The 13,587-nt window shown below is 48.9% G+C and overlaps 1 protein-coding gene across 8 annotated transcripts in view; it reads left to right on the plus strand.

Annotated features, from left to right (window-relative positions):
* The window catches only part of HERC1 (HECT and RLD domain containing E3 ubiquitin protein ligase family member 1), a 1,817,725-nt gene that overhangs the window by 1,453,005 nt on the left and 351,133 nt on the right, over positions 1-13,587 (plus strand). The window lies entirely within an intron of this gene.

Below are 13,587 nucleotides of genomic sequence, written 5' to 3' on the forward strand. Positions count from 1 at the left end.
TCAGGATAGCCAAGTCCGGAAGTACAGCTACTTTGCCTGTTCTGTCCTCCAGGACTTTCTGGTGTGAACTTGGTTCGCAGTCCCTCCTCCGGGGTTGGTATTGCTGGGGTATCTATACTAAGGTAAGTAATCTATAACTAACTGTCTCTTTCAGATGAACAAGTTACTTACCTTCAGTAACGATGTATCTGTAAGAGACATAGGTTAGTTGGTGCGATGCCCCAAAAGTCGGGAAGAGCAGAGCACCTGCTCTACTCTACGCCAATGACACGTTATTAATATCAAAATCTCCACAAGGGCTCTAACAGCTGCTAAATGATTTTGAACTCTTTTGTGATAAGCGTGGTTTGGAGCTCAATGATGAAAAACGAAGTACATGATATTTGCCAAGGGTACTTCGAAGCCATCTAAGAGACGTATGTATGTAGGGAACCGGTCTGTTATAGAATTAGTCTCTGTTTTTTTATTATTTGGGGATATCGCGTAACCCCAAACTTATGTTGGGCACCCCATATAGAGAATAAAAATTTGTCCATAATTCAACAGACTGCCCACATAAATAAGATTCATAGAAACATGGTGTCCAATAAAGTGGCTTCAGCATTAGAAATATATAATACTAAAGCCTTAAGAGCAGTTTTGTATGGAGCAGAACTGTGGGGTAGTGGGAACACAGAATGTCTTACCACCACTGAACATTGTTTTATAAGATTCCTCCTTAATCTATCAGCTAGCACTCCCCTGGCCCCGATCTGGCCCAAAGAAAATTAGTTCACAAGCTGGACTACAAGCACTTACTGTTTTGGTATTGACTATGGACGATCGAGGAGCTTGCCCCCTATTGGGTGGCTATCAGGGATCTTTTGACACAGTCCAAGATAAATCTAATTCCCTGGTTTAGCACCCTGAGATAACTATTGAGGAAATTTGGGATGGAGGAATATTGGTTAAGACAAGAGGAGCTGTGCTGGGTTACGAAGAGTAGGATAAAAGCTATTTATTGGGTGTTTATCCTGGCAAAGGGCGTGCTAAACTCTATGGGCTCCCTGACCTAGGACTTTATGAATTTTAAACTCCTCCCACTGTTTGAGGAAACGATCCATGAAATTGTTCCACCACTCGGACGTAAACTGTTCCTCCTATCTGAAAGAAACACGTTAGTTAGATTCCTCACCTTAGAATATCCCCAGGCGTCAGGCTGGATCCGGAAAGTTTTTTCGTCAGCAATACCCTTGCGCGGCACTAGGCGTCGTCTGTGGCTCCGCGTCCGTCGTCGGAGTCGTGATCGCCAGGATGACGTCGTCCTCGCACACTGACGTCAGTTCTTCTTTTTTCTGTGCCAGTAAGCGCCGATCCGGGAAGAGCATACCCTTTTAGTCACTTTTTGACTAAACTTTTTGAACTCTTTTGGTTCTATTTCCAGTCGACCTCGACTCTGGTGCCGGTAGGGATGCCTGGATTCAAACCTTGTGACGCCTTTCACCGACTGATGTCGGTCACGGATCACCACCGCCGGTGTCTCTATTGCTTTGGGCCCGACCACGATGCCGAGTCGTTCCTTGACTGCTCGAGATCCGGCAGTCGGCTCCGCGCCGCTCAAGGTCCCGGTCGAGGAGGAGGTCGAGGGACCGGTCGCGGAGCCGCAGCCATCACCGCTCGTCGGGGTCGAAGTCTTCACATTCCGGTAAGTCGAAGCACAGCAAGAAGTCAAAGAGACGACATCGCTCTTCTGGCTCCCCTCACCGGTCGCGCGTCTCAGCTGAGGGTTCGGGTGGCACCACCCGCGCGGCTCCGTCCGAGCCGCAGGAGTCCTGTCCGACCCCATACCCTCCGGTCCCTGGGTCTGACGGAGATCAAAGACTTCCTCGTAGCCATGAGGATTCTGACTCCGCCGTCGACGCCTGCCGGCACACCTTCGGGCCCCGCAGGCTCGACTGGGAGGCCTAGCGAGCTGGCGGCCTCGGCGTCGTTGTCGACTCCAGTCCCGATGCCGCAGGTCGCCGCGGGATCCAAGCCTGGATCCCGGTCGACGCCGGTCAACCTTACGACCCCTCCGCCGGCGCCGCCGTTCCCCGGTTTAGTCCCGGTCCGGGCCTGGCGTCAGAGCGGCGCCGTGTCCGGCGCCGATGGTGACAGATTCATCTACCGCCTGGCTCTGACCTTTTCACCTGTATACCAGGAGTCGGATGATGGAGACGACTGGGAGGGGTCTGAGGACCCTCTGGCACGGCAGTGCCAGTTATCTCAGGACTGGGCAGACGAACTGTGGGATGCCAGTGGTCTTGATACCTCCCCTGACACTGGCTTCATCTCTCCTCCATCCGTGGCTACGGAGGAGGGTGATACGTATTCTGTGGTGCTGCGCAAGGCGGCCTAAGCCCTCAGGCTGGAGCTGCCTGCTGTGGCCGTGAGGACTAATCTCCTCACTGAAGTGCTTCAACTGCCGGCAAGCTCCTCGGAGCCTCTGCTGCAGTTCAATGAAGCACTGACTGACGTTCTGATGGGCACCTGGTCCAAGCCCTCCACTGTTCCTCCTGTGGACCGGAACGTGGCCCGGCGACCCCAGTTTTCTGTCGGTGCACCCCACACCCGAGAGCCTGGTTATCCAGGCCTCTACCTCCCAGACCTCCTTCCCGTCCGCTCCCCCGGATCAGAAATCCAAAAGGTTGGAACAGTTTGGGAAGAAACTGTTCTCCTCCCTTAGTTTGGGGCTGCGGTCTATCAACACCGAGTGCCTTTTGGACTGTTACTCTCACTCCCTGTGGGATACGGTGGAGGACGTGCTGCCCCAGTGTCCGGAGGAGGCCCGGACGCGGTTCGCCCAGGCTCTTGCCGAGGGGTGGGATGCGGCACGGTATTCAATTCGATGTGGACTGGACACAACGGATTCGCTAGGCAGGGCAATTGCGACCACGGTGGCGGTTCGTTGCCACGCCTGGCTGAGGTCCACGAGTTTCTCTGGGGATGTCCAGAGTACCCTCATGGATATGCCCTTCGATGGCCGTCGCCTTTTTGGCGACAAAGCGGATAGTGCACTGTAGCGCTTTAAGGACTCCAGGGCTACGGCCAAGTCCTTGGGCCTTTCGTCCCCGTGCCCGCAAACTTCCGCTTTTCGCCCCTTTCGTGGCCGAGGAAGGGGCGCCCCCTCACGTCCGTCTAGCCACAGGCCGCAGAACCAGCCCCAACGCGGTCGCGGACGTGGATTCCGCCGAGGCGGAGCAGGGGGACAACGAGCCGGTCTGTCCACATCTACCCCAGCAGCATCCGCCTCAAAGCCCTCCTAGTCCGTGCTTTCAGGCCCATTCCACGCAAGTGGGAGGCAGAGTTCGCCATCACCTGCTCCACTGGCGTACCATCACATCGGACAGGTGGGTGCTGCAAATCGTCCGAAGGGGCTACTCCCTCCCATTCGAGGCGACCCCATGCCACCGCAGGTTCACCGAATTTCGGGGGATCACTTGCAACTTCTGCAGGAGGAAGTTACGGCCCTCTTGGCCAAGGGGGCCATCGAGCGTGTTCCTGGTCCAGAAGTAGGTCGTGGTTGTTATTCCCACTACTTTCTGGTTCCCAAGCAGGGCAAAGGGGGCCTACGCCCTATCTTGGACCTCAGGAACGTCAACGTCTTCCTCCGGAAGGAGAATTTCAAGATGCTCACCGTAGCTCAGGTTATGGCTGCTCTAGACCCTGGAGACTGGATGGTAGCGTTGGACTTACAGGACGCTTATTTCCACATCCCCGTCCTGCCGGCCCACCGGCGTTACCTGCGGTTCACGGTGGGCGAAGAGCATTTTCAGTTTACCGTGCTCCCCTTCGGCCTCACCAGTGCCCCTCGGGTGTTCACGAAAGTGATGGCGGTGGTCGCAGCCCATCTGCGGGGGGTTCCAGTCTTCCCCTATCTCGACGGCTGGTTGTTGAAGGCGAGCTCGCCCCAGGCAGTCGTCTCCCACCGACTACGGCCGACCTCTTGCATTTGCTGGGGTTCTCCATCAATATGCCGAAGTTGCATCTGAGTCCCTCCCTGAAGCTCCTCTTCATCGGAGCGGTTCTGGACTCGGCGCAGTTCCGGGCCTATCCTCCGGAACAGCGGGTCCGGGATATTCAGGCTCTGATTCCCATCTTTCGGCTTCTATCCCGGGTTTCGGTCAGGTTGGTGTTGCGGCTTCTGGGTCTGATGGCCTCCTGCATCCTGTTGGTGCATCACGCCAGATGGCGAATGCGGGCTCTGAAGTTTCAGTGGGCCCAGCATCGGGGCAACTTGTCCGACCATGTCCTGATCTCAGAGGGCACTGCAAGACAGTTGCAGTGGTGGCTCACGGACCTCGATTGGGTCAGTGGCAGATCCCTCTCCCTACCCCAACCGGAGCACGTAGTGGTGACGGATGCGTCCCTCCTGGGATGGGGGGCCACATGGGAGAGGCGGAGATCAGAGGCCTCTGGTCTCTGGCGGGGTCCCGGCTCCATATCAACCTATTGGAGCTGCGGGCGAGCCGGCTTGCACTGAAGGCATTCCTTACCTCTGTTCGGGTAAGTGTAGTGCAGGTGTTCACGGACAACACCACCGCCATGTGGTATTGCAACAAACAGGGCGTGGTGGGGTCATGGACCCTTTGGCAGGAGGCTCTGCACCTCTGGACATGGCTGGAACATCAGGGCATCATCCTGGTGGTTCAACACCTGGCGGGCTCTCTGAACGCCAGGGCGGATGAACTCAGCCGCCGGTGCATGATGGATCACGAATGGCGTCTGAACTCGGACGTGGCGCAAGGCCTCTTTCGGCAGTGGGGAGAGCCTTGGTTACATCTATTAGCCACCGAAGAGAACGCGCAATGTCAGCAGTTCTGCGCGTTGGAATTTCCAAGGCGGCATTCGCTCGGAGACGCTTTTCGACGCTGGTGGAGTTGCGGTCTGTTGTACGCCTTTCTGCCTATACCACTTCTTCCCAGAGTGCTGAAGAAGATAAGGCGCGACCGGGCCCAAGTCATCCTTGTGGCTCCGGATTGGGCACGCAGATACTGGTATCCCGAGCTACTCAGTCTATCGATCGATCCCCCGATTCGACTGCCTCTTCAGGAGGACCTTCGGACCTTCTGTCCTCCACCCGAACCTGTCCAGCCTCCACCTCCATGCGTGGAGATTGAGCGGCGACAGTTGATGTCATTTGACTAGCCTCCTGAAGTCTGTAATGTTTTTCTGGCAGCCAGGTGTCCCTCCACAAAATCGATATACGCCTGCAGGTGGAACAAATTTGTGGCATGGTGCACAGCAAAGGCTGTGGATCCCCTTTCCGCCCCTCTTTCTGAGGTTCTCCTCCTCCTTTCCCTGGCCCAGCAGGGCTCTGCTCTGGGCACTCTCAAGGGATACCTTTCAGCTATTTCTGCTTTCTTACGGCTTCCTGATCAGGCTTCTCTTTTTCAATCCCCTGTTGTTTCTCGATTCTTTAAGGGCATTACTCACATGTTTCCTCCTGTCCCTTTCGTAATGCCTCATTTGGATTTGAATCTAGTATTGACCTATCTGATGTGCGCTCCCTTTGAGCCACTTCATAATTGTCCCCTTCGTCTTCTGACTCTTAAGACTGCTTTCCTGGTTGCCATCACCTCTGCTAGAAGGGTGTGTGAGCTCCAGACTCTCTCTCCTAAGCCTCCTTTTCTTTCTGTCCATCCGGACAAAGTTGTTCTCAGAACTCGCCCTTCCTTTCTCCCTAAGGTGGTAACTGCCTTTCACATCGGCCAGTCTGTTACACTGCCCACCATCTTTCCGCCTCCGCATCCTCAAAAGAGGAAGAGAGGCTCCACCGTCTGGACCCAAAACGGGCGCTGTCCTTCTATCTGGACCGCACCAAACAGTTCCGGGTGGACGACCAACTCTTTGTTGGCTACGTGGGCGCTAAGAAGGGGCGGGCGGTGCACAAGCAATCCATCTCTCGGTGGGTCATTTTGTGTATCAAGGCCTGTTATTCCTTAGCTAAAAAGCAACCTCCTGTAGGGCTGAGGGCCCATTCCACTCTGGCCACAGCGGCGACCACTGCCCTGGGCTAGGGGAGTCCCCTTGCAGGACATTTGTCAGGCAGCAACGTGGGCCTCGCTGCACACGTTTACGAAACATTATTGTCTGGACATCCAAGTCCGGAGAGACGGCTTCTTTGGCTGTTCTGTTCTCCAGGACTTTCTGGTGTGATCTTGGTCCGCAGACCCACCACCGGGGTTGGTATTGCTGGGGTATCTATTCTAAGGTGAGGAATCTAACTAACGTGTTTCTTTCAGATGAACAAGTTACTTACCTTCGGTAACGATATATCTGTAAGAAACATTAGTTAGTTAGATTCCTCACCGCCCCACCCATCCTCCCCGTTCTGCGAACCGATATCTAGGGTTAAGGTCATCCCTTTCAGGGCCCTAGATTCTTGGCACCAGTGTCGGTCTCTTGCATGGCTCTGCATTCCTGGCGTGGAAAGCTATGTACAAGAACTGACGTCAGCGTGCGAGGGCGGCGTCTAAGTACTCCGACGACGTCATTTCGGCGATCACGACGCCGACGACGGACGCGGAGCCGCAGACGGCGCCTAGTGACACGCAAGGGTATTGCTGACGAAAAAATCTTTCCGGATCCAGCCTGGCGCCTGGGGATATTCTAAGGTGAGGAATCTAACTAACTAATGTTTCTTACAGATATATCATTACCGAAGGTAAATAACGTGTTCTTCAAGACCCTTCCTGCCAAATTGTTTTGTAGCAAATGGCGAACCAATGCATCTTCCGATGATAAATGTCCAGCCTATAAAGGAAGTCCTTAATCCCTAGTCCATTTGTTAGTTTTTTTGCTTGCGCTACGAGTCTTTGAAGGCTAAGTGGATTATTCCCCTGTGTAGGCTTATCGAACCTGGTCAATATTTAGATGTGCTTAGCATTCTTACTACAGACACCCGTAGAGTAAGTCTTTGGTTTAGCAAAACTTTTGTTAGCTTTATGGATCAGACACTCAAAGTGTATTGAATAATATTTTTTTATTTTAGCTTTTTAATTGTATATATAGTAGACATGTGTTTTTATATGGTTCTTACTCTTGTATGAAAGTTCAAATGTTTCATAGAATTGCATATTATCTTTTAGTTTCTTTATAATCATCAAGGCGTCTGTAATTCTTTCATCGAATGTATTTGGTTGTGATGCACATTTAAGATTTTTATGATCGAAATAAAGTTTTTGATGATTATGTGTGGATCTAGTGAACACAGGTGGAAAAGGTCAGTGTCTGAAATTAATAATGTCGCTGAACAATCTCAAATGTAGTGGAGATAGTGATCCTAGAAATACACACATCATGTAGCTTGATACTTGGACTTTTGACCCTGCTGTCAAAGCAGGGCTAGTATCATTAACTGCTGCTGCTCTTTGTGGTGTTCCTGCATAACTGTACTCTAACATAAGCTAATTTTTTTATTTGTCGTAGTTCTCTATATGAGATAGACTTGTATTTCTGTGCAGGCCGTTCAAATGCAGGAATGATCATATGTCTTCGACGTTTTATATGAGTTTGTGATCACTATTTAGGAATTTGTTAGTCACATTGACGTGTAGAAGCAATACGTGGACGCTGCTCGGAGCCCGTTGGAGCTTGAGACGAGACAAGGATGAGGTGCAGCAGGGCAGAGCCGCAGTGGGGCAGAGGCAGTGACTGAAGCATCTGGTGTGCATATGCCCAGGGCACAAGTCCTAAAACAAGCATTGGCATAGCCAATAGGTCTCGCCTTTGGGACCTTATAAGTGTTTAGCCATGCAACAGTTGCATAACTAAATACTTATAAGGTCCCAAAAGCGAGACCTATTGGCTATCCAAAGCGGCCGTGCGGCCGCGAAAGTGAAAGTTATCGCGATCACAATCAAACATCAAAGCGGCCCTGCAGCCGCAAAAGTGAAAGCAATCGCTGTAAAGCGCGGCGCGCGCGCCCGCACACTTGCACTGTAGCTCTAGGCTGGCCTGGTAGCACTTTTTGGAGCCCTCTCAATAAGTCTCGCCAGACCAGCGCATGCGCTGGGTCAGGCGAGACCTAAAAAGAAGTGGGGGGACTAACCTAGTTAGGCAGGATGCAAGTGACATCCTGGTGCATGACATCTCGACGACTAACGGCACATGACCTCACGAGCGTGACATTACATGTAGCATCACAGAAATTGACATCATAGGAAATGGCATCACAAGCCACGACTTTAATATGTAAGTGTGATGTAAAGCGCACTGACACTGTTTCGGAATGAGTAGCGCTATACAAGAAACAAAAAGTGTTACTTAAATTATTTGAATGCCTCCTCAGGGGTAGGAAGCGCTATATAAATTACATTTAGTATTATGTAACTACTGGGAGAGACCAACCTATCTGACATTCTTACAGTGCATGCATATCTATTTAAAGGACCCAGTTGGGACCATTTTCTCCACCGCAGGTGACATGAATACCCTCCCAGCACCAATTCCCCCAACCAAGGTACTAACAGTCTCCTCCACGAGTCAAGCCAAAATACTGATCCTTGTACTGATGTATTAATGACTGAGAAGGAAGAGAACAAAGAGACTGCCTGGTGTCTGATAACTGACCTGCAGCTGCTCTCCCTGAGGTCATTATAACCACAAACTTCTCTCTTTCCACCTCCTCATGCATTCCTCAGACTTTTATTAATAAACGGTGCCCCGCTTCCAAACAAGGACAAAATAACCTGGAAACTCAGTTGCACCTAGAAACTCAAAATTCACTGTACCAAGCAGCAAATGCGCTATTGGAGGAGCAGCAACAGCTGAGCCCTAGATCGAACTCACCTCAATCTGCCCATTACTTAGAAAGTGAACAAACAATGGACGACTTACGTCACTGTCGTTTAACTCCAACTAGATGAGTTCATTGGAGAAATGCACCCCCACAAGGAGGGGAAATACTCACTGCTGGAGCACTCTGCGCTTAACCAATAACTCAATCACTAAGCCCCGAATTTTATGTACCAAAGCAGACACCAGGCCCCAAAAAGGATCACCCTCAGTGTGCAAGAGCCTGGGAAAAAACATCACTGAATCCTCCCAAAACCAAAGCTCCCCAGTAACAATAGGACCATGGGCTGTATGGGATATTCTGTTTAGAACGTCACAGCTGACATTATCCGTCCTGACATAGCAGTCAAACTAAATAGATGTAGAAGTGGATCTGCTTAATATAATGACTGAATCTGTTTCAGGAATTGATCAGAAGCTGGCAGACTTAAACAAACTGAGAACCGAAGCCCAAAATTATGCTACAGCAGTTTGCGTAGACTGTACTTGTGCAAGCTTACAACAATCCCAGACTCCCTGAGCACCCTGTATTTATATCAACAATATTAAATCTGGATCCCCATGGGATCCATGGCCACCTGCATTCCTGAAAGAGATTGCAAAGGAGGGGAGCCCACTACTCACAGAAATTTTTAATAATATGTTCAAGTCAGGTATTTTTCCGGATCTTTGGAAGGACGCGTCAATATGGCCACTGCTAAAAAAAACCCTAGACGACTCCAATCCCAACAACTATAGCCCGAAAGCCAGGCTGCCTCTCCCAGGCATGACAGTGGAAAAATCATGAATAAACAGCTCGATCATTTCATACAAGAAAATGACGCACTTCATCCCTCCCAGTTCGGGTTTCGTCCACAACATAGCACAGAAACAGCACTAATCAAGGCCACTAAAGAGAACAGGAGGGTGTTGGACGAGGGGGCGCTGCCGCCCTCATCCTCCTTGATATGTTACCAGCTTTTGACACTGTGTATCACAAGCTACTGCAACGAAGGCTGGAAACGTTAGGGGTTAAGGGCCTGGCACTAGCCCTGCTATCCTCCTTAGGATAGAAGACAAACAGTGACACTGGGACAGTTTAATTCATCACCCTATGTCCTTCCGTGTGGAGTCCCACAGGTCTCGTCACTCAGCCCAACACTTTTTAACATTTATGTATCAGAACTCGCCCCTCTGATCGAGACTTCGGTTTTAGCCTCACCTCTTACACCGATGACACACAGATCGTGGTGGCAGCGTATAAAGATCAAGCCTCCCCGTCTTTGCAGTTTCAAAACTGTATGAGGGAAATAAACAGATGGATGGGAAAGCACTGTCTCAAATTAAACTCTGAAAAAAACAAAGTGGTGATCTTTGGGAATATGCAACCCAGCTGGGACCACCTCTGGTGCCCGGCAGAAATGGAGGAATTACCAAAACCGGTTCCTAAGCGAAACTTTTGGGGGTGTTAATTGATAACAAGCTCACCCTATCACAGCAAATCAATACTATTGTGTCCACCTCCCATTTCCTGATCAAGAAACGGAAGAAGATCTTACCGTATATTCCCGTAGACTCGCAAAGAACGGTAGTGACTGCTCTCGTGCAGTCTAAGTTAGAATACTGCAACAGACTTTATTTGAATATGCAGAAACAGTGCCTTAAAAAGCTACAGATGGTACAAAATGCTGCCGCAAGACTAATACTGAATGTCCCCAAATACGAGTCAGTTGCTAAGGGAATTCATAGACTCCACTGGCTTCCTGTAGTTCACCGTATTAAGTTCAAGACACTATGCTTAGCTTACAAGGCCTTGAACAACACCGGACCAATGTTTCTCAGAAATCTTTTTTCTTGGTACCAGCCGGTCAGACAGTTACGCTCTACTGACGCTAAACTGATGGGGGTTCCAAGGATTCGAACGTCATGCTGGGGAGGCCGAAGTATCAAGGCTATGGAACATGCTTCCAATTGATATTAGAAATGCCAGCTCACTGACCTCTTTTAGAAGGGGCCTCAAAACCTGGCTATTTCAGAATTAGAGCCCTGCCGGGCATACCACTGTCCTAGCACCAAGACACCTCCAGGTATTCAATACATTTTATTAACATGACAATAGAAGATCTAAAATTGAATCTCAACATCCTCCTTTGCAAAAAGCATCCAACTACACTAGTGCAATTGAACCGGGAATGTGTCAGAATCTGAGACTCTAGTAAAATGAACACTAGTGCAACAGGGAAAGAGGACGTCGGGCAACTCGTTACCCCAACGGAGGAGGCAGGTGTACTCGCTAACAATGAGGATAACCTAAGGGAGGGCTCCCCCTGCAACTCCCAACTACACCTTCAAGCTCAATCAGAAAAACCAATGACAAAAACAGAGGATAAAGCAATGCTAGGCTAGAAACAAAATAAAAAGCAGACTAATAATCGTCCCCTCTACAAGCACAATTAAACCATCCAAACACACAGTCAACCTCAACAACAGGCCAACGCAAGTGCATAGCTAAGACAGCAAGTACCTGTTAAAGGAAAGGAAGCCTTAGTCCTTATTTAATAAAAAGACGGGAAGGCTCACTCAAAGAAGCAGCACCTTTGAAGTTCACAAGGTGTTTGCTCTGGCTCGAGTCTTTGCCCCCACAGTCTCCAGCTTCCTGGTGGAACTAGCTCTGCTGATAACAGCCCAATGGAGGAGGCTCAACCCCACCAAGAACCTACGGATAACAACTGCGTAAGCCTAGAAGCTTATGCAACCAATTCAGACCACGCTCCCCCCATACTCCCACAGAGAGCGACTAACTGCATGAGCAACACAAATCTGGTGGTTCAGTAGCACACACTAGCTGCTTCCGGACTCTTGACAAGATTAACTCACCCTCCACAGGCCGACAACAAAGTGGTAAGGGTCCTGCAAACCTCAACCCAGACAGTACTGCCCAAAACTTGGAACCTTATCCAACAGCAATCAAACTGTTTTTACCCCAGAATACCTTTGGTCTCCTTCCAGGACATGCTCACGCTGACTGGGCACTGGCTCACGGACACTAAAAAGGCTCGCTGCAGACTGTGTAAAACCATGGAGGAAAACTGTTCAAATAACCTGGGTGTGCTCTGGTCTACTGAACGAGAAGATGGCGTTGTTAAGATCACGTTTTAACCAATGGGGTATTCGCTCGTGCAGGCATGCTGTGATTGCATGCTTCAAGGCAACGGAAACTACTTAGAACTGACTGACTGACTTAGAATTGCCATTTTGCTAAATCTGTAAAGCTTGTGGAAACAACATTGGGAACCTGTGAGGCTATGTCATTTCAAGTTTTCTGATGCCTTATTGAACTCCTCTTTTTAACCTAGGTCACTGACAACTGTTATTACAGTAACCCTTCAAATGTTCCTATTTATAGATGTTTTACAGAAGGTTGCTGTAGCGGTTTTGAAATGAATTAACGTATGCTAGCTACGGTTTTTAACGGCTGTGCATTAAAAATCAATATACCTGTATGTCTTATCTGCCACATTTAATCAGACCGTACCTCTGGTTTTCCCTCCTGTAAAAGTACTAGAAAGCTTGCAGACCTGGGGCTGTCACCCTTGTGAAAGGCCATGCGGTTCGCTGTTCATTCATGATCGCCCATTTTCATGGAACGGTTGGGACATTCGATGTTCTTCCTCATTCGGAATTGATTTTCAGTTGATTGCCAGAAACGCAGTTTGACATTAGTAATGTGGATCTTCACCCTGATTTCTTTTTTGAAGTGGCCTGACTGTAACTGCTTAGGATTCAGAAGCATTGATTCTCAGCGGAGCTCAATAAAGCTTTAAAGTGGCAGCGGTAAATTCTCTTTCATGAGAGGAGTGACTTTGTGAATCATTTCTTGCTTTACTTTTCCTTTTTAAGAGGATTTTAGATTGCACTTCTGCAGACTAATGTATTTTAGCATCGAAATTGAGCTTTGTGCTACAAAAAAGCCGATACCAGCTGTTTTTTTCCAAGTGGATTTAATTAGAAAAGAAATATCTTAATTTAAATATGTTCAGATTCCCACACATAGACGCAGATATTCTGAAAAATGTATATGAGAAATGCTTCTGATGAATACTTAAGAGAACATTTTTTTTTTAACTGACTGTACTGACCCTTTTAATATGCTATGAAACCTACAACCTCGCCTCCACCAACAAGCCAGCCTGCTATAATAATCTGTGCCTTTATTGGTCAGTAACTCATATTCACTATGATACCGCTTACAGCGCAGAAAGTCTTTCACTGTAAAGTGATGAAAAATGTGTACATATTAATATCATTGATATGTGTGGAAAACACAAATGCCTGTATTTTATAACTGACTTTTGAACATATAAGCCCTAGGTGTTTTGTAGTCGCATGATGCATTTGAAGTACATTCTGCCTAAACCTGAGCCTGATCTTTGCATGTTTATTGTTCTTTGAGCTGTTAGCCTTTCTAATGCAGGAGATTTCAAGTATCTCTATTAACCAGGAAGGAGGGAGCATCTACACCCGTTTGTGGCAGCTCACGAAATATGGGAACAGTAGCAGTAGTATATCCATTTTTTCAATAAGATTCCTGTGCTCCTGCGTTTTCTTTTATTATGTTTAGTGTATTAATGTGCTCCTTTGCTTTCATTTACAGCACGACCAGGTTAATCCAAATGCCCTTCACTTTATTGTAATGCCCACATAAAAGGTAAAACTCTAATGTAATGTAATACTTCCAAAAGATCGGTTTTGCAGTAAAGATTGCAGCACTTGGACATCTGGGATCATTTG

Source organism: Triturus cristatus, chromosome 3_1 (assembly GCF_964204655.1).
Source record: "Triturus cristatus chromosome 3_1, aTriCri1.1, whole genome shotgun sequence".
NCBI classification, from domain to species: domain Eukaryota; kingdom Metazoa; phylum Chordata; class Amphibia; order Caudata; family Salamandridae; genus Triturus; species Triturus cristatus.